Raw genomic sequence first — 27,778 nt, forward strand, 5'->3', positions numbered from 1 at the left:
GGCCACTTAGAAGAATCTCAAATGTAAAATATTTATTTGTTTAATACTTTTTCGGTTACCACATGATTCCATGTGTTATGTCATGTAGAAAATAGTACAAATAAAGAAAATCCCTGGAATGAGTATGACTTTTCCATCGCCTGACCCTCTCACTTTTGGACTGTGGTTTCAATGACTCAGCTGGAGACAGAATGATTCAGCGGTTCAAATAAAGGAAGCCGAGTCAGACAGCCGTGGTACTGTAGGATCATCATCTGCTCGGTGAAAAGTCAGGGGTTCGGCATTGAGATGTTCAACTATTCCATGGCATAATCGAGAAGTGCAGTTTAGGTGCCACTTAGCTTGTTAAGTGCACAATACCTCCATGATCTTACCCTCCTCAGAAACATCAATGCCAGCCAATGGGATAATAGAGCCCGCTCAGTACACAATCCATTTTGGATCCAACTACGGCTCAAAGTCAAATAATATAACAACCAACATTGGTGATTTCCGATGAGCCCAATCCTTTTCGCGTCACCTTACATTCCCACTGATAACATATTGTATCCCAGTATAGTCCCGAAAGAACCCACTAGTTGCCCAGACAGCTGTGAGACGGGGAAGTTGTCAAGGTCAAAGGCCACCAGAGCTGTTCTGAAGAGGGCTACTCCCCTGAGGGGCATTCTAGAAGTGGAATACCTGCTGCTGGCCCTGGATCTTGGGGAAGTCCTCTCTCTGCTTCCTGGTCTTGGGCCTCTCCAGGCTGCCTTGCTGGAGGTTCTTCAGTCTAGCCGCTACAGTTGACTGGGGTCCCTTGGATCCCCCTGGTGAGTTGCTTGCATTCTACGGAAGGACAATGAGCATGAGGAAGGTTATGGTCATATCTGAGTTGACATTTTGGCTAGAGCCCTGAGCAGTGCACAATATAGGAAAAAGGATTCCATTTTGGGTGCAGACAGTCTCACTGGTGCTGATCCGTTTTGGCCAGTTTTGTGTTTTGAAAGCTGGTCCAAATCCAGCAGATCAATTCTGTTAACCTGAAAGCGGCTGTACCACCTCTGTTTTTGACAGCTTCCCTCCTAGTGCGATGTGTCTTGTTTTGATCTGGGAGCGATAAAACGAGACCTTTTACAAAGATAAATGTGTCATTCGAGCAGTAAGAGAGTTCTGACATTTGCCTTAGTCTGTCAGCAAACCTTGAATTGAAATGTGTTATTCCACCTTAACACACTCCATGCAGTCTACATGTAATTCCAATATGCACACCAGAAGTGTAGGACTGTCAGTCCTCGTAACAGTTAGTTTGTTAGAGAATTAGAGCACAGCTTAGTTAGAATACTGAATGCAGATCGGAATGTAGAATGCAGTCAGTGGAAGTAGCAGGGGGGGGGGGGGGGGTAGTCGTTAGCGAAGTGAGACAGGGGAATTAGATTGAATGGAATTAGACAGTATATGTTTGGTAGTCGAATCCGACAAAGATACGCACTATGTCGTGTTTTCAGCCCAGGGAACTTCTGCATCAGGCAGAATTAGAGGAGACGGAAGGATCAACAGGCAGGTTAGTGGCCCTCTAAGAAACAAGTGCAGTGGAACAGCAGTGACTGAAGCAAGGGGAAGAGGACAGGAGACAGTAGGGCCGCAGGCACTGCAAAAAAAAGTGGGCATTTTGGGGGGAGGCTTAAGGTTTACCTTTCTTCCCAGGAAGCCTGAGGCGCAAGGAAGGGTACGGACTGCAGGGGTAGGCCTCGGTAGCGTGCTGGGCAGTGAGTGGGGAGGGGACACTTTGACAGTGGTTCGCTGAAATATCTGTCAAGTGGTGTTTGGCGGATGGTGAGTGGTGTCGTGTGGGGAAAGGGTCGCAGAGACAACGTTATCACATTGCTAAGGCACACCAAACATCGACTGCAACGGACAAAATACACAAAATACATTTTGTATGCAGCTACTCGAGGTATACAATTTAGCACCAGTGTAACACACTGTAAATTACATCAGGGAACAAAAAGGACGCCTACCTCTAGTTCAGCAATGATCCTCTCTTCGTCGTCCTCATCTTTAATCGCTGAGGCGGCGATGACGGGGGGGGAGTGGAGGTGGGGCGGGGGGTGTCAGACGGTGTCCTTCTCAGCTTGACCAGAGTCTTCGGAGCCTCTCCGTCTTCTGGCTCCAGCTTCTTACAAAAACAAAACAGGGTTGGCAACATGTCTACAGTATGTGACAGGTCTTTAGAACATCCATGCATCCAAATAGCCTATCTCAAAGTATCTTCAAAAACATTCATGTATACTTTTGTGCTTTGCAGTTATTTCTTGCTCAGCCATCTCTCTCTTACTGTACCTTCTTGGTGGTGACGATCACTTCTCCAGTGCTGTTGGTGGTGAGCCCATGGGCTGATGGGAAGCTGCGGCGAGGAGGGGGTGGAGGCGGAGACTTAGAGGGTTTCTCAGTGCGATACCTGGTAACAGTCAGCTCTGCTAAACACACAATAATATATGTTTATTGGGCAGCTCAGTCATAACTAAAACACAAATAATATAATGTGCATGTCGTATTCAGTCTCACCAGATCCGCAACGTGAGCCCCCTCCAGCTTCTGGGCAGTGATCTGCACCATGTTGGGCTGCTGCTCAGTACTGGTAGTGGTGTTTGTGCTAGTGGTGGTGGAGGTGGTGGTGGAGGTGGTGGTGGAGGTAGTGATGGGGGTGGTAAACTGAGGTTTGGGGTGGGGTTTGGGGGGCACAGCAGGCTTGTTGATCTGCCTGGCAGCAAAGTCTAGGTCTGGGATGGCCTTCATTAGCTCAGCCTGGGTCTCCTCCAGCAGACGGTTGATGTCCTGGGCACTAAACTGGGTCAGACTAGCTCGCTTCTCCTCCCAGTCCCGCTCCGCAGCCTATACAAACACATATATTTGTCAACCCAAATACTGTATATTGGAAATATATTGCAGAAATGTACACGGATATACTGTACATGATAGGGAAAATTTGTCAAATCAGAACATCTATACATTTCCAGGGAAATTGTCACACTGGTAAATGTACCGATTCCCCAGTAAAAATGTACATTTAGCATTGTGAGGGGGATTGTATAGAATGTAAAAATACAGGAGCGGTTTTCCGTACCAGTCTGACCTCCGCAGACACTGATTTGCCAGCACCGCGGCGGCTCGGCAGCTCGTCCAGGACCCGGCTTCTGTAGCTGGCCGTAGGGTGGGGGTCCTGCTCAGTTCCCGAAGCATCTGGGTCACTGCCTGATACGGGCATCCAGTTGGCAAGGCTGGCACTGCCACCCAGGTCATTGAGGCTGAGCGGTGGACTGGTCAGTATGTCGAGGTCCAAACTCTTTCCTGTGTGCTCCGTTCGCTTGGCTGACTGGCTGGAGATGTCATTCTGGCCTTTCCACAGGCCCTCGGTCACTTTTCTGTACATACAGGTGGCATACAATACACTAACAACACACAGCAGTATCAGGGCCCTATTGCATCTATTCTGGTGACCAGGTTTCCGGGATCAGTCCAAAAAAAACAAAAAAAAAGTAATCTGCTCCAAAACTATTTTTATATGAACATGCTTTCTCGTTGTATTGAAAGAGTATCATTTTTACTTATCTTGAAAAACAAGTCACCAGTTGAATGGGTCCTGCGTAACAACCGGTTATAACAATTGAACAACAACGTAACAACAAGGTGTATATGGCGTATATTGGGTTGTGTTGTGTTAAACCATACCTGCGCAGGGTGGTCAGTGTGTCGGTCATGGTGTTACAGCGTTTCAGCAGTGCGTCCAGTCTGTGTGGCTCCTCCTTCAGGAACTTCACAGCCTCCACTTCCACCCTCAACACCACTCGCATCTTACTCTGCAGACTGGGGAACTGATCTGGAGGGAGGGAGGGGAGGGAGGGAGGGAGAAATAAGCGTAATTAAATCAACGGGAGAGGGAAGGAGCGAGGGAAGGAGAGTGGGAAGGAGGATATATCCAAGCTTGTTTGTAAAACAGTCATGCAGCGTCTTTGTGTCTCCTGTCATGCTCTCTGCCGGGGCTCGCTGTACTCTCTCCCCTGTGGGGTCATTTAGGATGCACAACAAATATCAGTTGTTAAACAAGCATCTCGTTCTAACTGTTTGGTTTTTAGCTATGATGCTACACGTGAACATCTGCATGTGCGAGCACATCTTTCTTAATCAGACACTCCTATTATGGACGTTCACCTGCCTAATCCCTGACACCATTGACACGATGTGACAGATTGCAATTATCTAGAAAGGTAATTACACGAGGGGTCAATTTTATTCCATCCAAACGTAGCAGGCTTTCACACAGCTAATTGCCTCAATGTTGCATCTTCCTGTATCGTTATCCCACATATACTACAGTACATATACTACAGTACATATACTACAGTACCCATATACTACAGTACCTGACAAAAGTTTTGACACACCTACTCATTCAAGGGTTTTTCTTTATTTTCACTATTTTCTACATTGTAGAATAATAGTGAAGACATCAAACCTATGAAATAACACATATGGGAATCACGTAGTAACCGAAAAAGTGCTAAACAAATCAAAACAGAATTTATATTTGAGGTTCTTCAAAGTAGCCACCCTTTGCCTTGATGACAGCTTTGCACAATCTTGGCATTCTAACAACCAGCTTCGTGAGGAATGCTTTTCCAACAGTCTTGAAGGAGTTCCCACATATGCTGAGCACTTGTTGGCTGCTTTTCCTTCACTCTGCATTCCAACTCATCCTAAACCATCTCAATTGTGTTGAGGTCGGGTGATTGTGGAGGCCAGGTCATCTGATGCAGCACTCCATCACTATCCTTTTTGGTCAAATAGCCCTTACACAGCCTGGACGTGTGTTGGGTCATTGTCCTGTTGAAAAACCAATGATAGTCCCGCTAAGTGCAAACCAGATGGGATGGCGTATCGCTGCAGAATGCTGTGGTAGCCATGCTGGTTAAGTGTGCCTTGAATTCTAAATAAATCACAGATAGTGTCACCATCACACCTCCTCCTTCATGCTTCACAGTGGGAACCACACATGTGGAGATCATCCGTTCACCTACTCTGCGTCTCACAAAGACACGGCGGTTGGAGCCAAAAATCTCACATTTGGACTCAGACCAAAGGACATATTTCCACCGATCAAATGTCCATTGCTCGTGTTTCTTGGCCCAAACAAGTCTCTTCTTATTGGTGTCCTTTTGTAGTGGTTTCTTTGCAGCAATTTAACCATGAATGCCTGATTCAAGCAGTCTCCTCTGAACAGTTCATGTTGAGATGTGTCTGTTACTTGAACTCTGCGAAGCATTTATTTGGGCTGCAATTTCTGAGGCTGGTAACTCTAATTAACTCTGGGTCTACCTTTTTTTGTGGCGGGCCTCGTGAGAGCTAGTCTCATCATAGCTCTTGATGGTTTTTGCGACTGCACTTGAAGAAACTTTCAAAGTTCTTGATATGTTCAGATTGACTGACCTTCATGTGTTGAAGTAATTATGGACTGTTGTTTCTCTTTGCTTATTTGAGCTGTCCTTGCCATAATATGGACTTGGTCTTTAACCAAATAGTGCTATCTTCTGTATACCTTGTCACAACACAACTGATTGCTTAATTTCACAAATTAACTTTTAAGAAGTCACTCCTTTTAATTGAAATGCATTCCAGGTGACTACCTCATGAACCTGGTTGAGAGAATGCCAAGAGTGTGCAAAGCTGTCATCAATGCAAAGGGTGGCTACTTTGAAGAATCTCAAATACAAAATATGTTTTTATTTGTTTAACACTTTTGTGGTTACTACATGATTCCATTTGTTTTATTTCATAGTTTTGATGTCTTCACTATTATTCTACAGTGTAGAAAATAGTAAAAATAAAGAAAAACCCTGGAATGAGAACGTGTCCAAACTGGTACTGTATATGAATATAAAGCATTGGAGTGAGTATGTATCTAATTTTTTGACTGGTACTGTATGCTTACGCTTGAGCTCTGTGAGGGTCTCTCCCAAAGACCTTAGCTCCATACTCTTCTGCTCCACTTCCTGCTCAGTCACCAGGCCGTGGTTGACTGACGAGTTCCTCTGCAGTTCCTCTACTGACTTCTCCAGATCACTGTGGGCACCAAAGAAATGACATCAGTATAGCATGACCAACAAGTATGCAGGCACTGCACAGTTCCAGCTCAAACACACCTTCATCTTTTTTTCTATCTGAGCAGTTTGCACTATTTCTTCATTCACACTGACCCTATCTTGAGTTAGAGACCCTGAATTAAAGGCTAAACTCACTGCAGTTGCTGGATGAGCAGCTCTTCCTGGTTGAGGTACTTGAGTCTCTCCTCCTCTACTAGGAGGCGCTGCCTCTGCAAAGGGTCCTCCTGGGTCCGCATGGCGTCCAGCATCATAAGGCTCAGTTCCGACTCGGTCTGCCTCAGCAGGGACTGTACTGAGTCCTGGTTCTCCAACTGGGAGGGGAGACGTCGACAGACCCAAATACATGTCGTTGGGACATACACGCACTTAGACAATACATCAAACAAGCCTAAGTCAAAACAAGCACAAAGTCCAGTCTGCACACACAAAGCTCTGACGAAGGCCTTGAGGCCGATACGTAAAGCTTACTAAAGAGCAGTAATACAAGAGAAGTGATTGAGCAAGAGAAGTGATTGATACATAAACACATGTAAAAACAAACATTGCCTTGAGAAATGTGTGTGTGTGTGTGTGTGTGTGTGTGTGTGTACACGGCCACACTGTTCTCTGGTGCTCACCTGGATGTTGCGCAGCTGGGACAGTTGTTTGCGCAGCTCGCTGGTGTTCTGCTGCAGGCCATGCAGGTGGATCTGCATCTGCAGCCGCGACACCGTCAGTGGCTGGGAGGACCCTATGAGTGGTGGCGGCATCAGGGCCAATGGAGCCGACGGTGTCAGGGCTGGCCAATCAGAAAGTGGGATTAGGGTCTCATGACGGTGCATTCTACTGTCACTGTAGCCAATTATATCATCCATCGTAAAGTGGGGAGGGACTACAGGATTATTCACAGGTGTAATGGTGATTGACAGAATGGGGAAGGTTTTTAGGACACACAGAGCCATATCCGAAGCTGTATTTCTTTACATACATTTAAATTCCAGGGGCAACAACAGAGCATCGACAACAAGCCCGAGCGAGCAAGTCTTTGATGCTTGGGGTTGAAAATGACACAATGGTCCATTGAAATGACAATGAACAAATAGCTTTGCTATATGGCAATTTCTCAGGCACATTTTCTCATGCATAACAAAATAAAGGGACTGGTTTGGTAAGACTAAGTCACTCACAAACTTAGAGTTCAGCCGAACAAAAAAAAAATCACTTTGTTGCTTGACACGGAAAATAATTGAATTGCTTTGAAAATAGTCCATTTAGCATTGATAACTTTCCGGGCAAAGAAACGTAAAATGGGTTTTTGTAATTTAGGTGAACTATTCTTTCAGAGGAGATGGTTAAAACACAAGGTCGTAAAGCACGTTACAATGTCAACGGAGGAGCAGACGTGCTGCAGTGTACTGTTCAACTGACTTCCTGGAAGATTTCTAACCTCTACTGGGAGACAGAGAAATTGGAGCTTGGCACAACTCCTTGTAGAAGAACACCTTGTTTTAGGGGGAGGGCATGTGACAGTTACTGTGTATTTCTAGATTCATTGTCTAACTAATAGCTGACCTTCTAACACCTGTCTGGAATGGGCGTAGATAGAGAGGTGAATGGCCTATTTTCATCTGACAGCACAAAATCCCCTTTCACACAGACGACTTCCTGCAATTAACCATTGTTTTTGTAGGTCTGTGTGAACGGTAATCAGGAGTAGAAATACATCTTGATCTACCCAAAGAACCAAATATGCACACAAAGTAACCAAACCATACCATTACCGATGATAACAAGATAAGCTAAATAACGTTCCAGCATGAACAGTAGGGATTGGGAAACATTATTCTGAGCCCATTCCTGAATCCAGACACTGAACGCAGACAAAAAGAACAAGAGAATCAAAAACAGAATCCTCACAAAAACTCAAAAGTGCATCAAACGAGAGACACCAACTATACGGGAAGCAGTCTGTCATTGAGACACACAGGGGAAAGAGGATGACGACTTCGGACAAGATGATACCTTTCTTGTTTTTTAACCGTCCAGCTAAAATAAGGCACAAGAAGCACGGCACCCATTACTAGCATAAGCAAACACACACTTGATGGTTCTTTGTGCACATTGGTCACACGTGAGCAATACACATACGGTAAGCAGCTCAGTTACAGAACATTTACAATTCTACGCAATGGATCATGTTATTTATAATGCAATGCTCTGCAACCCTAACCCTTACTCTTTATAATGCAATGCTCTGCAACCCTAACCCTTACTCTTTATAATGCAATGCTCTGCAACCCTAACCCTTACTCTTTATAATGCAATGCTCTGCAACCCTAACCCTTACTCTTTATACTGCAATGCTCTGCAACCCTAACCCTTACTCTTTATAATGCAATGCTCTGCAACCCTAACCCTTACTCTTTATATTGCAATGCTCTGCAACCCTAACCCTTACTCTTTATAATGCAATGCTCTGCAACCCTAACCCTTACTCTTTATAATGCAATGCTCTGCAACCCTAACCCTTACTCTTTATAATGCAATGCTCTGCAACCCTAACCCTTACTCTTTATAATGCAATGCTCTGCAACCCTAACCCTTACTCTTTATATTGCAATGCTCTGCAACCCTAACCCTTACTCTTTATAATGCAATGCTCTGCAACCCTAACCCTTACTCTTTATATTGCAATGCTCTGCAACCCTAACCCTTACTCTTTATAATGCAATGCTCTGCAACCCTAACCCTTACTCTTTATAATGCAATGCTCTGCAACCCTAACCCTTACTCTTTATATTGCAATGCTCTGCAACCCTAACCCTTACTCTTTATATTGCAATGCTCTGAAACCCTAACCCTTACTCTTTATACTGCAATGCTCTGAAACCCTAACCCTTACTCTTTATATTGCAATGCTCTGAAACCCTAACCCTTACTCTTTATATTGCAATGCTCTGCAACCCTAACCCTTACTCTTTATATTGCAATGCTCTGAAACCCTAACCCTTACTCTTTATATTGCAATGCTCTGCAACCCTAACCCTTACTCTTTATATTGCAATGCTCTGAAACCCTAACCCTTACTCTTTATACTGCAATGCTCTGCAACCCTAACCCTTACTCTTTATACTGCAATGCTCTGCAACCCTAACCCTTACTCTTTATATTGCAATGCTCTGCAACCCTAACCCTTACTCTTTATATTGCAATGCTCTGAAACCCTAACCCTTACTCTTTATATTGCAATGCTCTGAAACCCTAACCCTTACTCTTTATACTGCAATGCTCTGAAACCCTAACCCTTACTCTTTATATTGCAATGCTCTGAAACCCTAACCCTTACTCTTTATACTGCAATGCTCTGAAACCCTAACCCTTACTCTTTATATTGCAATGCTCTGAAACCCTAACCCTTACTCTTTATATTGCAATGCTCTGCAACCCTAACCCTTACTCTTTATACTGCAATGCTCTGCAACCCTAACCCTTACTCTTTATATTGCAATGCTCTGCAACCCTAACCCTTACTCTTTATATTGCAATGCTCTGCAACCCTAACCCTTACTCTTTATATTGCAATGCTCTGCAACCCTAACCCTTACTCTTTATATTGCAATGCTCTGAAACCCTAACCCTTACTCTTTATATTGCAATGCTCTGCAACCCTAACCCTTACTCTTTATATTGCCAAGTCAATGGGACACAGTGAAAAGTCAATGTATATTTGTTTTCAGGTATCCCTGATTGATACTTACTGTCTGTCTCAGAGCAGTCATTGGCCATCTCTATCTTGTCTCTGGGAAAGACAACATAACTTTAGGTAACCACTCCGTGTGTACTGTATGTACTGTATGTACTGAGTGTGTGTGTGTGTGTGTGTGTGTGTGTGTGTGTGTGTGTGTGTGTGTGTGTGTGTGTGTGTGTGTGTGTGTGTGTGCTGTATGTACTGTATGTACTGTATGTACTGAGTGTGTGTGTGTGTGTGTGTGTGTGTGTGTGTGTGTGTGTGTGTGTGTGTGTGTGTGTGTGTGTGTGTGTGTGTGTGCGCGCACAATGGACGTCAGTGTGATGCTAACAGTATATCTTCCTCCACTGTCTGTGTCCCCATACTGGGCTTTAAACATGGATCCTCTGCTTCGCAACGCACGACAGTCCTCCTCTTTGAGCGGTTGAAAACGATCTAATTTGATACCTCCATCGGGGACATTCCATCTAGCTGTGGAGTGAGCTTACGGGAACGTTCTTAACTGCGTTACACTCACCCCTTCTAAACTCGCTAGGCAGCAAGCGAGCGTTGAGCTGAGCCCAACTGCCAATCCAGGTCACGGCACCCGTGAAACGGACGTCAGTGTGCTGCTAACAGTTTAGCTTCCTCCACTGTCCCCCACCGTTACATGTGCGCCTGTGTGTGTTCATGTGTGCATGCTTGCGTGTGTGTCTCACGGGCTCTCGGCCTCTGGTCCCCTGGTCAGAACAGTCTGCAGTAGACCAGTCAGACTGGCTATCTGTTTCTCCATGGCCTCCATGCGCCCCCTTTGCGATGACAAACATAGGGTATGAGTCAGTTTAGATACACACAAAATACCCATCACAGACACATAAAACGTACATGCACACACCACACACACCAGACACACACACACTGGCACTCTTACCTGGTCTCTGTCTCATTGCCTGGTAGAGGTGAACTGAAACCTGGTGCTGAACTGAAACCACCGCTCTCCCCTCCAGGTCCAGCCATTAAGCACAGTTGATCAGACCCCAACCCTGACCCCTGACCCCTAGCTTTGGGACTCTCCCCGAACACGGAGGAGGATACCGAGTCCCTCCGCAGGGTCTGCCTCGCAGGGGAGCCCCGGCCGGGCATGGTGCCTGAATACGAGTCCTTCATGTCGGGGATTTTCTGCGGAGACGAGGGGGGTGGCACCCGGAAGCCCATGGCCAACATGGACGCGGCGTAGGCTGCATCATTATACAGTGGGCCTCCAGGCCTGTAGAGGACACCACTGTCCATCAGCTCTCCTTGCAGAGCCGCCGCCGAGTAGGAAGTGAGGGAGCGCACGGAGCCGGGTCCCAGCCCTCCTCCGGCCCCTCCGCCTCCTCCGCGCCGGTAGAGAGAGCCGTAGGCGTCCCCTCTTGGGGGTAGAGATGAGTGGGGGCCCGCCAGGCTGAGGCGGCCTCCTTCCTGGCCCAGGGAATAGGGGTCGGCATAGATCCCCCCTGCATCGCCCCGCAGGAGCACTATGCTCCTGGAGCCAGTGCCGTGGACCTCCTCATCGGGCTTAACATCCCTACGCTCCAGGATGGCACTGGGGGAGAAACCTGCCTGGGCATGGTGCTGTAGCTGGGGCTGGTGGTGGAGCTGCTGGGGGTGATGCTGGTGGTGGGCCGCACTCTGGCCACCTGGCGAGGAGTGGTGGGGGTGGGGGAGGGAGTGGGTTTGGGGATGATGCTGGGGGTGAGGTTGACCAGCGTAAGAGGATGGGCGGCCCCCACTGTAGAGGAGACGGATGCGGGACGGCGAGCCGGAGGGGGCAGAGGCGGAGGAGGCAGGGGCGTTGCTGAGGCGACGGTTGGGCGGGGAATCCTGCTGGGGCGTGTACACCATATCCCTCTGTCACCAGAGGAAGAGAGGAAGGATAGAAATAAACAGCAACATTCACGATAGAATAGAGTGTAAAATAAGAGGTTAGAGCAGAAGCAGAACAGAGTGATGTAGAATAGAACAGGTTAAGGTACAAGAGAATAGAGTACAATAGAGCAGATACTACACGATATTACAGGTGATTTAAAGATCAAAGACCAGCCTCCTGGGCTTTTCATGCATGGCATTGTCTAGGGTTTATCGAGAATGACGTGACAAACAAAAAACATCCAGTCAGCGGCAGTCCTGTGGGCGAAAACGGCTCATTGAGGAGGGCTCGAAGGAGAACGGCAAGAATCGTGCAAGCTAGCAGGCGGGCCACAAACAGGCAAATAACGATGCAGTACAACAGTGGTGTGCAGAAATGCATCTCAGAACGCCCAACTCGTCAGTCCTTGTCATGGATGGGCTATTGCAGTAGACAATCACACCAGGTTCCACTCCTATCAGCTAAAAACAAGAAGAAGCGGCTCCAGTGGGCACCAACACTGGACAATTGAGGAGTGGAAAAACATTGCCTGATCCGATGAATCCCGGTTCCTGTTGCGTCACGCTGACGGCAGAGTCAGGATTTGGCGTAAGCAGTATGAGTCCATGGCCCCATTATGCCTGATGTCAATGGTACAGGCCGTTGTGTATTGGTGTGGGAAATGTTTTCATGGCACACATTAGGTAACTTGATACCACTTGAGAAACGGTTCCATTCCCGAAGAATTAAGGCTGTTCTGGAGGCAAAGGGGTGTCTGACTTGGTACTAGATGGGTATACCTAATAAACTGGTGAGTGAGTGTATATACATGCTGTTTAATAACCTCCCTGACAATACAACCCCCAATGAATTCTACACACACACTGGAGTAACGACTGGAGCGCCTTCATCTCTACCATCTCCGTCCTGTATCTTAGCAACTGCCTCTATATCTACAGGAAAATAATCCCACTAGACGTGAACGACTAGGCAGGGGCTGACCACCACCACATCTCACACTAGATCCCCAAGCCCCACTGTCATACAGAATGTCCGTCATAGATCACAGCAGATCACACTGTCGCTGTATCTCCTCTCACTACTCTAGCCTGTCACCTCATAACCAACATGCCAGTCAATCTCCACTAAGCCATGTCGTCCATCCATTTTGTCCGTCCTTCCATCCTCCCTGTCTCAGTGCAGTGCTACTCGGTGGTCCCAGTCATGGTTTACGGTCTGCAATCACATAGTAATCTCTGCCCGGCTGTCTAATGTCCCCTTTACTCACCTCTGTACCTCAGCTCCTATCTCTCAGATTCCTCCTATCATCCAGCACATAAAACCCAAGGTAAACCAAGTCGCTTGATAAAGCCATGAAACGCAAGGGAGAATTCAGAGCTGAGTGGAGGGAAAATTTGGAGCTGAGTTGTGGTGAGCTGTATTGTGCATTAGGGTGGTTGCAATGTAAAGCTCGGGGGAGATGGGATAGTTGACCTCCAAAACACACAGGAGAGCTGCAATTCACACACACACACAGACAGACACACAGACAGACACACAAACACAGACGCACAGACACAAACACACACACTACACAGATGCACATGCACACGGGCCCCCTAGGGTGGTTGATTGACATGAGTGGAAGTGGCAGAAGTGGGAAAATCGCTCTCTTTCTCTCCCCTCTCTTCCCCCCCTCTCATATTCTCACTTTCTATCGTCTTATTTTCTCCTTCTTTTCCTCTCTGTCCAGAGTGACACAATGCCAGTTCTATACTGTGTATGCCAACATTTCCCGATATACTGTATTGGGGTTGTCGTCCACCAAAACCTAAAGCAAATCCAATGTCATTGGTCACGTGCACCATATACAACAGGTGTAAACTTTACACTGAAATGCTTACTAACAATCCCATTCCCAACAGTGCAGTTAAAAAGTAAGACAAATAATAGTACTTTTGCCAAGTAAAAAAGGAAATAGTGACAGAATATAAACAATAACGAGGCAATTTACAAGGAGCACCAGTACCTAGTCAATGTGCAGTGGTTCAAGCTGGTTGTGTGGGTAGAGTCTAGTGACTGTGCATAGAGCCAGTGCAAGGGAGTCAGCGCAAAACAATTAAGATAAAGAAACTGTAAAGGGGGTCAAAGTCAATTGTCCGGGTATCCATTTAAAGGACTTTTCAGCAGTCTTAGTAGAAGCTGTTCAGGTGCCTTTTGGTCACAGACTTGGTGCTCCGCCTGGTATTGAGGTCCTGGATGGCGGGGAGTTCAGCACCCAGTGATGTACTGGGCCGTACTCACCACCCTGTGTAGCGACTTGAGATCGGATGCCGAGCAGTTGCCGCACCAGGCGGTGATGCAGCCAGTCAAGATGCTCTCAACGGTGCAGCTGTAGAACTTTCTGAGGATCTGATGACCCATGACAAATCTTTTTAAACTCCTGAGATTGAAGAGGCGTTGTCGTACCCTCTTCCCGACTGTGTTGGTGTGTTTGGATCATGATAGGTTCTTAGTGATGTGGACACTGAGGAACTTGCAGTTCTCAAATCACACTTCGTAGTGTCCCATTAAATACACAGAGCCGTGTCTCTAGCCGAACCCACCATTTGAGAACAGCTGTGTATGTACAACATTACACAACATTATCAGTCAGCAAACAGACTTTTTTTTTGCCTTGGAGGGAAACAGGTTGGCATGGATTCAAAAACAGCAACAGTGGTGCTACTATTGTACTAGCATATTGCTTGTTCATGCGGACTCATTTAATAGAGACTGGCTGAGTTTAATTTGTGCTCCAGTAGGTTACATAATAACGATCCTTTTTTCCCATTTGTAAACAACATCCTATCAATGTCAGAACAGCATGAGTAACTACAAATATAATGGTATTTAGGGCGAAGGAGTACTTGGCTCAGTATTTGTACTCAATTCTGCTTTAGTGACCACCGCTCCTGGCGGCGGGCAACGCCCACACATACAGACGGACAGAGGGACAGAGAGACTGACTGACAGACAGACACAAATAACCCCATTCTACTCTCACCCGGAGGTCTCCGTTGGCCAGGTGTGGGTTGTGGTGACTGGGGTAGCTGCCGTAGACAGGCTCCTTGCAGTAGATCTTGATGACACAGCGGTCCTGGACGTCTCGTGGGTCCTCCAGCTCATAGAAGACGTTACGGGCCTCATCCTTGATGAGCAGGGCCGTGCTGGGGCACCTGAACATGGGCATGGACACCTGAGCATTTGACCTCCGCATTACCTTTCTTTTACAATTAAAAAAAAAAATTCACATGGATCATCTGCATCTTATCAGCTAATTAATCTGATATTAACTTAGAAAGAGTTTTCTTTTTGTAAAGTAAATTGTTATGACAGTGTTATGTGGCCTTTATAGCGAGGCATTCTAGTAGAGTGTGATAAAGCCACCTGAGCATTGCCATGGTGAGCCTCTGGGGGAACATGTGGACGATGAGGGCCCTCAGGGTATCCAGGCTGGTCAGCTCGTGGGTTAGGTGCACCCTCCTCATCTCCTCCCCCAGCTGGAGGAAGAGAATGCCTAAAGGGGAGGATGAAGGGAGTCAGGAGGAGAGGAGAGGGGAAGGGAGTGTCATTTGACTTTAGTGACTCAACAAACACATGCACATGCTGTACAGTCAGGTCCAACATTTTTGGCTAAGATGTCCTTGGTAAAGTTCATGATGCCGTTGACCGTAACAAGGGCCCCAGGACCAGTGGCAGCAAAATAACCCAATAACATCAAAGATCCACCACCATATTTTACAGTAGGAATTTGTCACAGCTGGTTCTTTTCTGCTTTCTTTCGAAGCAAAACCCGTGGCACTTGCACGGCCAAAGAGCTACTGTGTATTTTCCAGTCATCTGACCATAGCACCCTTTTCAATCCAAGTGTCAATGCCGTTTACCAAACTCCAGGCGTTTACATTTGTTGGATGACATGAAAATAGAACTCTTTGGACATGCACATCTGTAGAAAAAAACATACATATGCAGAAAAGAATCACAAACAGTGCATTGGGAAAGTATTCAGACACCTTCACTTTTTCCACATTTTGTTACATTACAGCTCATTCTAAAATGGATTCAATTAATATTTTCGTCATCGATCCACACACAATACTCCATAATGACAAAGAGAAAACAGGTTTTTAGAAATGTTAGCAAGGAACAGATATACCCTATTTACATACAGGTAAGTATTCAGACCCTTTGCTATGAGACAAAATATGGAGCTCAGGTACATCCTGTTTCCATTGATCGTCCTTAAGATGTTTCTACAACTTGATTGGAGTCCACTTGTGGTAAATTCAATTGATTGGACATGATTTGGAAAGGCACACGCCGGTTCATATAAGGTCCGACAGTTGACAGCGCATGTCAGAGCAAAAACCAAGCCATGAGGTCAAAGGTATTGTCCGTAGAGCTCCGAGACAGAATTGTGTCAAGGAACAGAAAAATGTCTGCAGTAATTGAAGGTCCCCAAGAACACAGTGGCCTCCATCATTCTTACATGGAAGAAGTTTGGAACCACCAAGACTCTTCCTAGAGCTGGCCAAACTGAGCAATCGGAGAAGAAGGGCCTTGGTCAGGGAGTTAACCAAGAACCCGATGGTCACTCTGACAAAGGTCCACAGTTCCTCTGTGAAGTTGGGAGAACCTTCCAGAAAGACATCCATCTCTGCAGCACTCCACCAATCAGGCCTTTATGGTAGAGTGGCAGACAGAAGCCAGTCATCAAAAAAGGCAAATGACAGCCCGCTTGAAGTTTGCCAAAGGATTCTCTGGTCTGATATAACCAAGATTGAACTCCTTGGCCTGAATGCCAAGCGTCACGTCTGGAGGAAACCAGGCACCGTTCATCACCTGGTCAATACAATCCCTATTGTGAAGCATTTTGGTTGCAGCATCATGCTGTGGAAATGTTTTTCAGCAGCAGGGACTGGGAGACTAGTCAGGATCGAGGGAAAGATGAATGGAGCAAAGTACAGAGAGATCCTTGATGAAAACCTGCTCCAGAGCGTGCAGTACCTCAGACTGGGGCAAATGTTCACCTTCAAACAAGACAACAAACCTAAGCACACAGCCAAGACAACGCTGGAGTGGCTTCGGGGCAAATCTCAATGTCCTTGAGTGGCTCAGCCACAGCCCGGACTTGAATCTGATCGAACATCTCTGGAGAGACCTGGAAATAGCTGTGCAGCGACACTCCTCATCCAACTTGACAGAGTTTGAAAGGATCTCTAGAGAATAATGGGAGAAACTCCCCAAATAGAGGTGTGCCAAGATTATAGCGTCAAAACCAAGAAGGCTGTAATCACTGTCAAAGGTGCGCGAACAAAGTACTGAGCAAAGAGTACTTATGTAAATGTGACATTTATTTTTTATTCCTTTTTATAAATCTGCAAACATTTCTAAAAAACTGTTTTTGCTTTGTTATTATTGGGTATTGTTTGTAGATTGATTTAATCTATTTAGAATAAGGCATTAACGTAACGAAATGTGGAAAAGGTGAAGGGGTCTTAATACTTTTCGAATGCACTGTACCTACATTTCCTGTAAAATATGGTGGTGGTTCTTTGATGTTATGGGTCTATTTTGCTTCCACTGGTCCTGGTGCCCTTCTTAAGGCCAATGGCATTAACCAGTACAAGGACATTTTAGACAGATACCTGGTTGCCTCTGCCAGGCTGAAACTTTGCCGCAAGTGGATCTTCCAGCAAGACAATAACCCCAAGCACATATCAAAATCCACAAATAAATGGCTAATTGACCGCAAAATCAACATTTTGCCAGTCTTCGGAATTGAATCACATTGAAAACCTGTGGTTTGAATTGAAGAGGGTAGTCCATAAGCGCAGGCGAAGGATAACAAGGATCTGAAAAGATTCTGTATGGACGAATGTTCTAATATCCCTCCCAATGTGTTCTCCAATCAAGTCATAAAGTCTCAGGGCCATTACCCTCGCAAAGTGAGGTATTGAAAGGTAGTGAAAAGAGGGGTGACAATAACTTTTTACCCTTATCTTTTAGAGAAAAAACAATATTACTTGTTCAACAAAATATCTCTCTCTGAGCAATTATTATCAGTATCAAATAATATCATTCCCCAATTTTTCTGAGCATACAATACATACAATACATACAATATATTTATACAAAAATATGCAACCGACTTTTATTCCATGCAGTACATTTTGCTCATCTTTGTCAAGGGTGACAATCATTTGGGACCCGATTGTTCACACCAACACTCACACACGGATCTTCTACACACAGGACAGAGGACAGAGATACTAATCTCACCTGGACGCCGGGGCTTTTTCAAAATGAATCTGTGACTCATTCGAAATAGAATCACGTACACATTTAGATCTGTAATTAGCCAAATATTGAGAATGTAATATTGAGAATGTGATCCCGATGCCTCTCGTGAATATGAATAGAACTCCCTTGAGAGCTAGCGAATCGTCAACCGCAAAGATGGCACAGATGGTTGCTACGACTGATATGACCGTGAAATGACACTGCTATGACCATGGTTGTTCGGACCTGGCGCGCGGAGCTTGGCCTGGCTGGATGAGCGCGCCAGGGGCAGGCTCTGGCGGAGGCGGTTCATGCGGTTGAACCCGAGGGGAACTTCGGCCTCAGACATGGTTTCCAGACTCTCAGCCGAGGCAAAGGATACTCTGCTGGCCTGGTCGGCTAGAGCCGGCTGGTTGGGGTTGGGCCGGATCACACGGGGGGTGCGGGCCTATGGGATAGAGGGAGAGACAGATTGATACGATCAAAACGGCAAAACAACAAAAACACAACAGCAAAGTCACACAGCTGCAGTTAAATCACCACACACAAAACAACACAACCACTGCAAAAAAAGTCAACCACAAAAACACAGACAAGACAACAGAACCACTGCAAGAAAGACAACCAATAACACGAGATAAAACCACCAGACACAGCACAAGAATCGCAGACAGAGAGACAAAACAGCATAGCAGTTTCCTCAGGATGAGACAACTGCATAAAACACGACGCAGCAGCCACCAAAACGGTTGGAAGAAATATATCTTACAAAGCTTCCAGAAAATCTATTGACGTGTATTTAAATATCTATTATTAATGCTATGTAAATCATGTGGTCTTGAGTGTTTAATGACAAGATTCACCAGTATCAACTCCACAGAGAATTAGAGGAACCAAAAGAACACTAACGAACAAAGCTAAGGCTTCAGAATTCAGAACTTGTTCTCAACTAGCTTACCTGGTTAAATAAAGGTGAAATAAACGAAAAACGAAAAAAAGACTTCACCTGCCCAATTTTAACCACGGAGGGAAGATGAAGCTGTGAGGAAATACGAGGAAATAGACCTCTCATTACAGCAGCGCATTGCAGGAGTCGCTAGAGCAGGTTGTTTATAATGAATCCCTACGGACAGACATTTTCCAGCCCAAAGACTACACTAATGAGCTCTGGCAGTTCTCTGTGAACACTGCTCACATTCACTTATGCATTTGTTGTCTTCCCAACAACCACAGTTGGGCTCGCTTTGATTTGTTGTGCCAGCAATAGGCACACCCAAGCTGCACATGGGGGTATACTCACACATACACACGCAAATAGATACAAACACACACATGCAAATGCGCGCACACACACACAAATACATGCACATACAGAAACACACACAGTAGGTGAAGATTGACACACACACACGCTTTCACACACAAACACACACTTCTGTCGTGAATTGAGTAGGATGACAGGTTGCAAGTTGGTGCCCCTCATTTGTGTTGAGATGTATGGCATGTGTGTGAGCCAGAAGCGGTGCACCTTCTGCTTCTAACATCCCACAAGCATCAAGCTGTTGAGCAAAGAAGTTGGTGGCACGAGGGAATTACAAAGTTTGTGGTTAGTCAGCTGTAGAGAGGAAGTAGGGAGCAGGAGAGAAAGTGAGAGGAAAGAGAGAGAGTGAGAGTGAGAGAGAGAGAGAGAGAGAGAGAGAGAGAGAGAGAGAGAGAGAGAGAGAGAGAGAGAGGAGAGGGAGGGAGAGAGAGAGTGAGAGAGAGTGAGAGAGAGAGAGAGAGGGAGTGAGAGAGAGAGAGAGAGAGAGAGAGAGAGAGAGAGAGAGAGAGAGAGAGAGAGAAAGAGGGAAGGGCAGAGGGAGGAAGCCTGAGACTGGGACTGGAAACATACAGCAAGGGAGAAGTGTGAGGAGCAAAGGCGAGACGGAGAGAGAGTTTGAATGTGTAGCAAATAAGCATGTGCAAGTGTTTATGCAGGTGTTTGTGTGCGAGCCCGTAAGAGCGCAATAGCCACTTGATGTTGAGCCCAAGTGAGGGAGACAAACAAAGAACGAGAGGAAAAGGCGTAAAGCACAATATGGTGGTTGACTTCCGCTCCGCGCTTTCCTAATTAGTTCTCATTTCAGTGTGAAAGCAGCAGCTGTGGAGAGGCTCAGAGGGCAGGCCTTCTCTCCAGGTGTTCCTGGGAACCAGAGGACAAGCTTGGCTGCACTCTGTATGCCCACGTTTTATTCCCGCCGCGTCTGTCTACATTACGAGCTGACATTTTCACTGGGATAACGGCCAATAAACCTCTACACAACCATCCTCTTCCACAACACAATCCGAGGGAGGAGAGCGGAGGAATCGGGGAGGAACACCTGGGAATGTGGTTTCAAAAGTGAAAATCTCAGGGGAAATACAAAAAAATGTTTTGGGGGGATGCCTGGAGATTTCACAGTAGTGAATTCCTCGAGAGATTTTTTTTCTCCCAATTTCACCCTTGCCCTCAACAATCATAAACAAGTTTCTACCTATGCAATCAAACTTTGATAGATACTCTAATAAAGGTCTCCTCCAATGAATAAATAACAACTGAGCCTGTCAGACCGTTATAAGTCAGTTTGGTTGTCGGAAACTGTTGTGATCTGTTGTGACAGTGTTACGTCATTATGTCAACAGCCTTACGAAGCCATTATGACTGCTGGAGAAGAACTAGTGTGTCCTGTTACCCCATGACCTCATCTATGTCTTATAAGGCCATTCTATCTAATGGATTTGCCCTTGGTTTATGACAGTGCTTCTCTCTCCTGACTCCTGCTAAGGCTCTGCAATCTTCACTGGAGATGTCATGGGCTTTTATGAAGCCATTTCTTTTATTACTGAAAATACAAAGACTATATTGCATCAAATATCATGCGGCCAGTGTTATCTGTGTCAATAAGAACTGTGCAGATGAATAACTCTTACATTGTGAGGAGAAAATACCAAAACAATACAATCTATGACACTGGACAACCACATAAGCAGTATAACTGGAAATCAATAATTTGTCAAGTAACAGGCAACAAGTTTACTGATAGGTTTAGCAGCGAGAAAGTGTCACTCATTTGCACAATAATTTCTTACCTCTATGTTCAGCATGTTGGTCCTTTATTGTGGGTCTCTGAATGACTATACTGTGTCTCCAACTGTCAACTGGCTAAAACAATTTATTCACAATCCTAGGTCTCTATCATTCACTTTACTGTGTCTCTACTGTCTCACGTCTCTACCAGAATGTCATCACGTTGGTATTATCTGTGCAGATGATGCCTTAGTCATCTCCCCCCCCCCTCTCTCTCTCCTTCTCTCTCTCTCTCTCTCTCTCTCTCTCTCTCTCTCTTCCTCCCCCCCTCTCTCTCTGTCTCTCTCTCTTTCTCTCTCTCTCTCTCTCTCTCTCTCTCTCCCTACCCCTCTCTCTCTCTCCCTACCCCTCTCTCTTTCTCTGTCTCTCTCTCTCTCTCTCTCCTCTCTCTCTCTCTGTCTCTCTCTTTCTCTGTCTCGCTCTCTCTCTCTCTCCCTCCCCCTCTCTCTCTCTGTCTCTCTCTCTCTCTCTGTCTATGTCTCTCTCGTCTTTCATGTACTGCTGTCTAGTTACATTGCCCTTGGTCTGTTTGACCATCCTTAAACTCACTATATTACTGTTCCCCTAAGTCCTGTCTGTCCAAATGCCACTACCTCATCACAGATTTCTCACCACCGATTGGCTGGCTTTGTCAAAGTGGATTTTCTCAGATCAATGATGATTGACAAGGCAGCTGTGCACAGCTGTGCCACCCACGCCCCTGAACCCTTCCCCACCCCTGGTCCCCCCCTGTGGAACTCAGGCAACCCCCTCCTATTTGATGGGCATTAGCACCATGCAGTCCTGGCATACCGTTCCAGTGAGCTCTGTAATTGGGGGATGAGTCCCATCTATACAACTACCTAAAAACGAATACCAAGGAGTCACTCAATGGACATCCTGATGCGGCAAATCCTAACGACAACTGAAGTCACATTTTCACTTAGCCATGCATTGATGTCAGTGGGAGACTAATTTAACATTTGACTGAAGTGGGGATTCACCCCTAAGTTGCTTAACTGAACTGAATACAAAGCCTTGAAGAAGATATTCATTGAAAAGCCATAGAAATAGTGGTGTAATGGACAATAAAGCAAAGTAGTGTATGCTTTGGAGTTAGGCTAGTCTTTGACCTCAGTGTCCTTGGGCTATGAGCACAGGTTTGACCTGCACAATCGAATCATATGATGTACAATGCAGTGGTGTAAAGTACTTATGTAAACATACGTTAAAGTACTACTGATGTCGTTTCGTTCATGATTTTACTATTTAGACGTTTGACAACTTTTACGCAACTACATTCTTAAAGAATACATACATTTTCCCTTTTGCACTCCTTGTGCAAAAATTGTATACATAAAGCCGATCTCTTCTCATATAACATTTATCTAATTACAGTTACATAACAAGATTTTTATTTTGCATCTCCAGTGTAAAATAAGTCCTTAATAAGTTTTCATTAAATTATTGATTTAAGCACCAAACATTGTCTTTGTCTTGGCGGATCATAGTCAAGCACTTTGATAAGTGATTCTGACCACGTGCCACAGCATAAGGCAGTCGCTAGGGGAAACATGGCAGCCGCTGGCATCCTAAGCCTTTTAGGGCTGTAAAAAACACCATTCAGGCCATTCTATGAGATATCAGGGAATAGTAATTTTCCACCCAATGTCATATCAACATACAAACAGCCAAAGACAACAATAGCAGCTGTCCAAATGGTTTAGCTACTGAGCTAGCCATAGGACCACGGGTGTCATGGATGGTCCAGGGATTTAGTCTACGTGAAACCGCGTTTTTGTTGTTGCTATTGCTATTTGTTTGTTTGTTTGTTTTTGTGTGTGTGTGTGTGTGTGTGTGTGTGTGTGTGTGTGTGTGTGTGTGTGTGTGTGTGTGTGTGTGTGTGTGTGTGTGTGTGTGTGTGTGTGTGTGTGTGTGTGTGTGTTCAACTGTGCTTCTTTGCTAATCCAGCTATTACATAACGTCCTGAGAACGTTTCTTTGTTAGTGCTTGGTGAGAGCATGGTTGTCCTATGTTTATTTTGCATACAACAACTTTCTGTGAATGGTGCAGGATGGTTGCTTGGCATTGGAACATTCTCAGCACATTTACAGAACTTGTCAAAAAAATCTTAAATCTTTTGCTATGTCTTTACTTTAACAGAACATTTCCTAAAAGTTCAAACATGGTTACATTTCATTTAAATGTTGGTAAACTTCTAGCAACATTCTCCAATTGTTTTGACATTTGGAAAGTTCTCAAATTGTTCCAAGAACTTTACGAAACAATGTTCTTCTGTGGGAATGCCAGTACTTCGGCAAAACATTACCTACAGGTTTCCTCATGGTTCTATTAAAAGTCATGTTCTCAAATTGTTCTGAAAACGTTAGGAAAATGTTCCATAAAAACCTCAAGAAATCTTTAGTAACGTTCAGAGAATGTTATAAGAATGTTCTTTAAAAACATCAATTCTGTTCTCAGCATCAACAAAACTCTCTCTATCCCCTATCTTGTTAAGTGTGTTCAGGCGTGTTGGCCCACTAATCGGCCACACCTGATCTTAATGATTGCTTGTTTCCTTTGAAATGGAGTCTGTTAGACTAAAATGAACAGCTTTGTATGCGTAAAAAAAACATGGCATGCTGGCAACATCCTGGTGGTGCAGTGGACGAATTTCATGGATAGAGAACAGAAGATTATAGGTTTGAATCTCACTGATGCCATTTCACAATAAAAAATGAATGCCTAAGGGAATTAATTTTCATGTGTCCTATTTGTGCTTGTTTTTTATTTTTTTTATGTGTCCAAAATAAGCTAGCAATGTCATTAACAGTCCAGTCTTATTGAAACATAGAGTGAAAGTTGAAGGAAGTTATGAAAAATCTCCAAATAACCTATTATTTCCATTCTCAGAGCTTTAATAAAAACCACCCAAGAAAACTTTAAAGGGACCAGAGTAAAACGTTCTCAGAACCTCCCTGCAACCTAAAAATACACTTTCCCAGGACAGGCAACACTTTCATGTGTTCTCAGAACATTTAAAAATGTTCCGTTTTACCGGTCACGGAATGTATGACTTTGTTCCCACAACTAATGTGAAACCAAAAACATACGTTCCCACAACTTCCAAGGAACCAAATGTGCTAGCTTGGAAGCCACTTACAGAACACCTAACAATAGCTCTTGCATTGAATCCATTTTCTTTGGCGAACAGCTCTGGATGAAAGGAGTCGAGCTCAAGGAATCCATGTACTTTAGGACACATGATTACTTCCCCTGGATCTGATGAATGACTCATTGTACATGTGAATACAGATAGTGTCACTGAATAGGAGCCTTTATGTGTTTCTAAGCTTATGTTATTCCCTTTGTAGTGCACTACTTTTGACCAGGGCCCATAGGACTCTGGTCAAAAGGAATGCACTACGTAGGAAATAGGGTGCCATTTGGAATGCACCTCAACTATAGTATATAGACTTCCTAGCCTGATTCAGCAGTAAGGTTGAGGAGAGGAGACAATGGACTCAGATTATTTCCCCGCTCCAGACAGACAGAGGCCTATGAGGTGCAGACGACGGTACTAACGTTTCTATTAGCGAGGCTTAGATTTGCAAAGAGGGAGGGAATTATACAGTCCTCCATTCCTCTGTTGCTGCCTAGTAGTCTTCACAGTCAAGAGGGCACTGCAAGCATTTGAATGCACGGCAGGGCCTTCCCTATGGAGAGTAGTTTAAACAGACGGACAGACAATCCCACCGTCTTGTTGGAGCATGTGGGAGAATTTGAGAAGGAGATTTATTTTCCAGGTGTTGATGTGTGTGTGTATTTACAGTATGGGTCCATCCACGCCCTTCCATGTGAATGTAGGCATGTTTGTATGATAATCCGCAAGGTGTGTGTGTTTGCGTGTGCACATGCTCATTGTGGAGTGTAAGCAAGCCAATGAAACATCAAAAGAGACCAGCATGGGAATGTTACAAACACACACATCAACACACATTGAGACACAAACACACACACAGACACACACAGCGAGCGAAGAGCAGCGCTGCAGAATAGTGAGAGCAGAGCAGAGCAGCAGACTACCCGACTCCCCGAGAGGAAGGGAAGACGAGTGATAACCAATCCCATTAGAGCTGGGAGCCAACAGCAAACATGGGATTCAATAAAGCTAGTGTGTGTGACATTGAACGAGATAAGAGGGAAATGGACTGCTGGCATATGAGGAAATCACCAGCTATGTAATTGTGAGGGATGTATTGTATGACATGCAAGTTGATAAAGCAGGGATTGTAAATCCAAATAGGAAATGCGCATTTGTGACTAAATTATGAAATATTCTGTACATTTACAATGGAAATACAGTGGAGAGATTGTTACGCTAATGGAATGTGTGTAGAAGGCTTCTGTGTAGATGCTACACAGATACCTGACAGTACCATCCTACACTGTAAACTTTTGTTGGTCATCCATTCCTTCTGAAACCTTCTGGCAAATGTAGAAACTTGTAGTAGGAAAAACATGGGCTTCAAACATCCTGCCATCCCTTGTTCTTTCCTCTCTTCTCCTCTCCTGCTTTGTTCTTTTGTCAGCAACACACAGCAGTCAGATCTCTGTCCTAGGGAATTATTCATATGTGACCTGTTTCAAGAAGCTAGGCATATGTCACACTTCACAGGATAGGCATTTGAACGTAATGTGTTTTAATTTTTTATTTTTTATCAAAATGCGTTTTTGGGCAGAAATGTCTACTGGAACACGTGAACTTTCATGTGCCTTAACACATTTTGTCAGAAAGTTGCTTTCATTGCAAGTTAAGCTTGCAATGAAGCATTGTATTCGGTCATGTTTCCGGTCACCTTGCCCTGGTTAAAAGCAGTTATTACATATACATATAACGTTTGCTAGCTTGCTGGCTCGCTAGCTAATGTTACGTGTATGATCTGTGTAGTAATATTGTAAGTATCTCAGAAAGCCATTTGGATTGATAGTTATAGCTTAATGTTAGCTAGATAGCTATCATTGAACCTAGTTGGTTAGCTTTAGCTACATGCAGATTCATACTACAGCTATGGGTTGGAATTATAGTTCATTGTTTAGCTAGCTAGCTAGCTAGTTACATGTCTAAACAAAAGACTCCACTTCACCAGATGATTACATGACCCGTCAAATTAGCCAGGTGTGTCTGGGGGTGATTACGGCCATCTGTTGTATTTCAATAACGACCCATCTATAGCATTTATTTCACATGACCCATCAATTTAGACAGGTGTGTCTGGGGGTGATTACGGCCATCTGTTAAACGACCCATCTATAGCATTTCTTTCACATGACCCATCAATTTAGACAGGTGTGTCTGGGTAAGCGTCTAATAATTATAAAATATTTTATCTGAACACTTTCTATTTTTGAAATTGCTATACTATGCAACTTTGCAAGTAACCATTTGACTGTACAGTTACACCTTCTGTATCTTGTGCCACTTAGATTTAATTTAAAATAGTGTGTTTACTAGAGATGGTAATGTGAAGAACAAGATAAAGTGTATTTTTACCTGGATGTTTTCCTACTACTTCCACCACTTTTAGTCTTGACATTTTTGGTTGTTTACTACACTACTTCACTCACTATGTTTAGCACATGGCCTCACTAGTGAGGGTGTGAATAATGCTGAATAGGTGTAGACAAAGTATAGTTATCCAGTAGGTGTACCAAAATATTCAAGGGCCATTTTCTCAAAAGTGGGGCTGCAAGTTGATCAACTTTCAAAGCAGAATTACTTTCCCATTGTTCCTGAAATGCAGTGTATGATATACCATTTTGTAGCTCTTAGTCTATACTTTTATCCAATGTAAAAAAAACTCTATTTAAAATGTTGCTACATAAGACCGAATTGAGGCGGTTGGTCACATATGTACTGTAGCGTCACTTGCCCCCTCCATATGATAGGGCCTTATCTGATGAGGCAACAGAATCAGTAGCCCTTCCATTCCGCATGATCTGTATCAGCTTTACATAGTGACATTCCAGAATATGGGGGAAGCAATACAAAGTGCCCACCTGGGTGATGCACGGCAGCCATATTGGGCCAGAATGCGATTTGTGTCCACTAAGAGTACCTAAACCTTGTAGACAGAACGGTTCTACAGCCATGGTGATTTATAAGCAATGGCATGTACCCTAAATTCAATATATATATATTCAAGGATGTCTGCTTTTGTAATTCTCTTTGGCCCAAATCCTAACTTGAGTTCCAGGCACAAGTTACTTTTCGCACAAATCTCCCATCGACATCAATGCATGATTTGCGAGATGAGCAATTTCAGCAAATGAATATCAAGTTAGGATTTGGCCCTTTATGAGGGACTCAAAACACAGCAGCAGATGTACTCCAACACCAGTCATACGTCTCAGTAGTGTGTGCCAACACTACAACACTCACATTGAGGTAAGAGAAGCACAAAGATGCACACACAGATTATCCCATTCTAGACCAATCCACAGAGACAGAGACATATATTCACACTAAAACACAAACTCACCTTGAAGCTCCAGTAGTTTGGTTGTTGCTAGGGGAAGAGAGAGAGAAAGAAAGAAAGAAAGAAAGAAAGAAAGAAAGAAAGAAAGAAAGAAAGAAA

The 27,778-nt window shown here is 44.7% G+C and overlaps 1 pseudogene; it reads right to left on the reverse strand.

Annotated features, from left to right (window-relative positions):
* LOC115143983 (SRC kinase signaling inhibitor 1-like) overlaps positions 1-27,778 on the reverse strand; it is a 40,767-nt pseudogene that overhangs the window by 3,333 nt on the left and 9,656 nt on the right.

Source organism: Oncorhynchus nerka, linkage group LG16, assembly GCF_034236695.1.
Source record: "Oncorhynchus nerka isolate Pitt River linkage group LG16, Oner_Uvic_2.0, whole genome shotgun sequence".
Classification (NCBI taxonomy): domain Eukaryota; kingdom Metazoa; phylum Chordata; class Actinopteri; order Salmoniformes; family Salmonidae; genus Oncorhynchus; species Oncorhynchus nerka.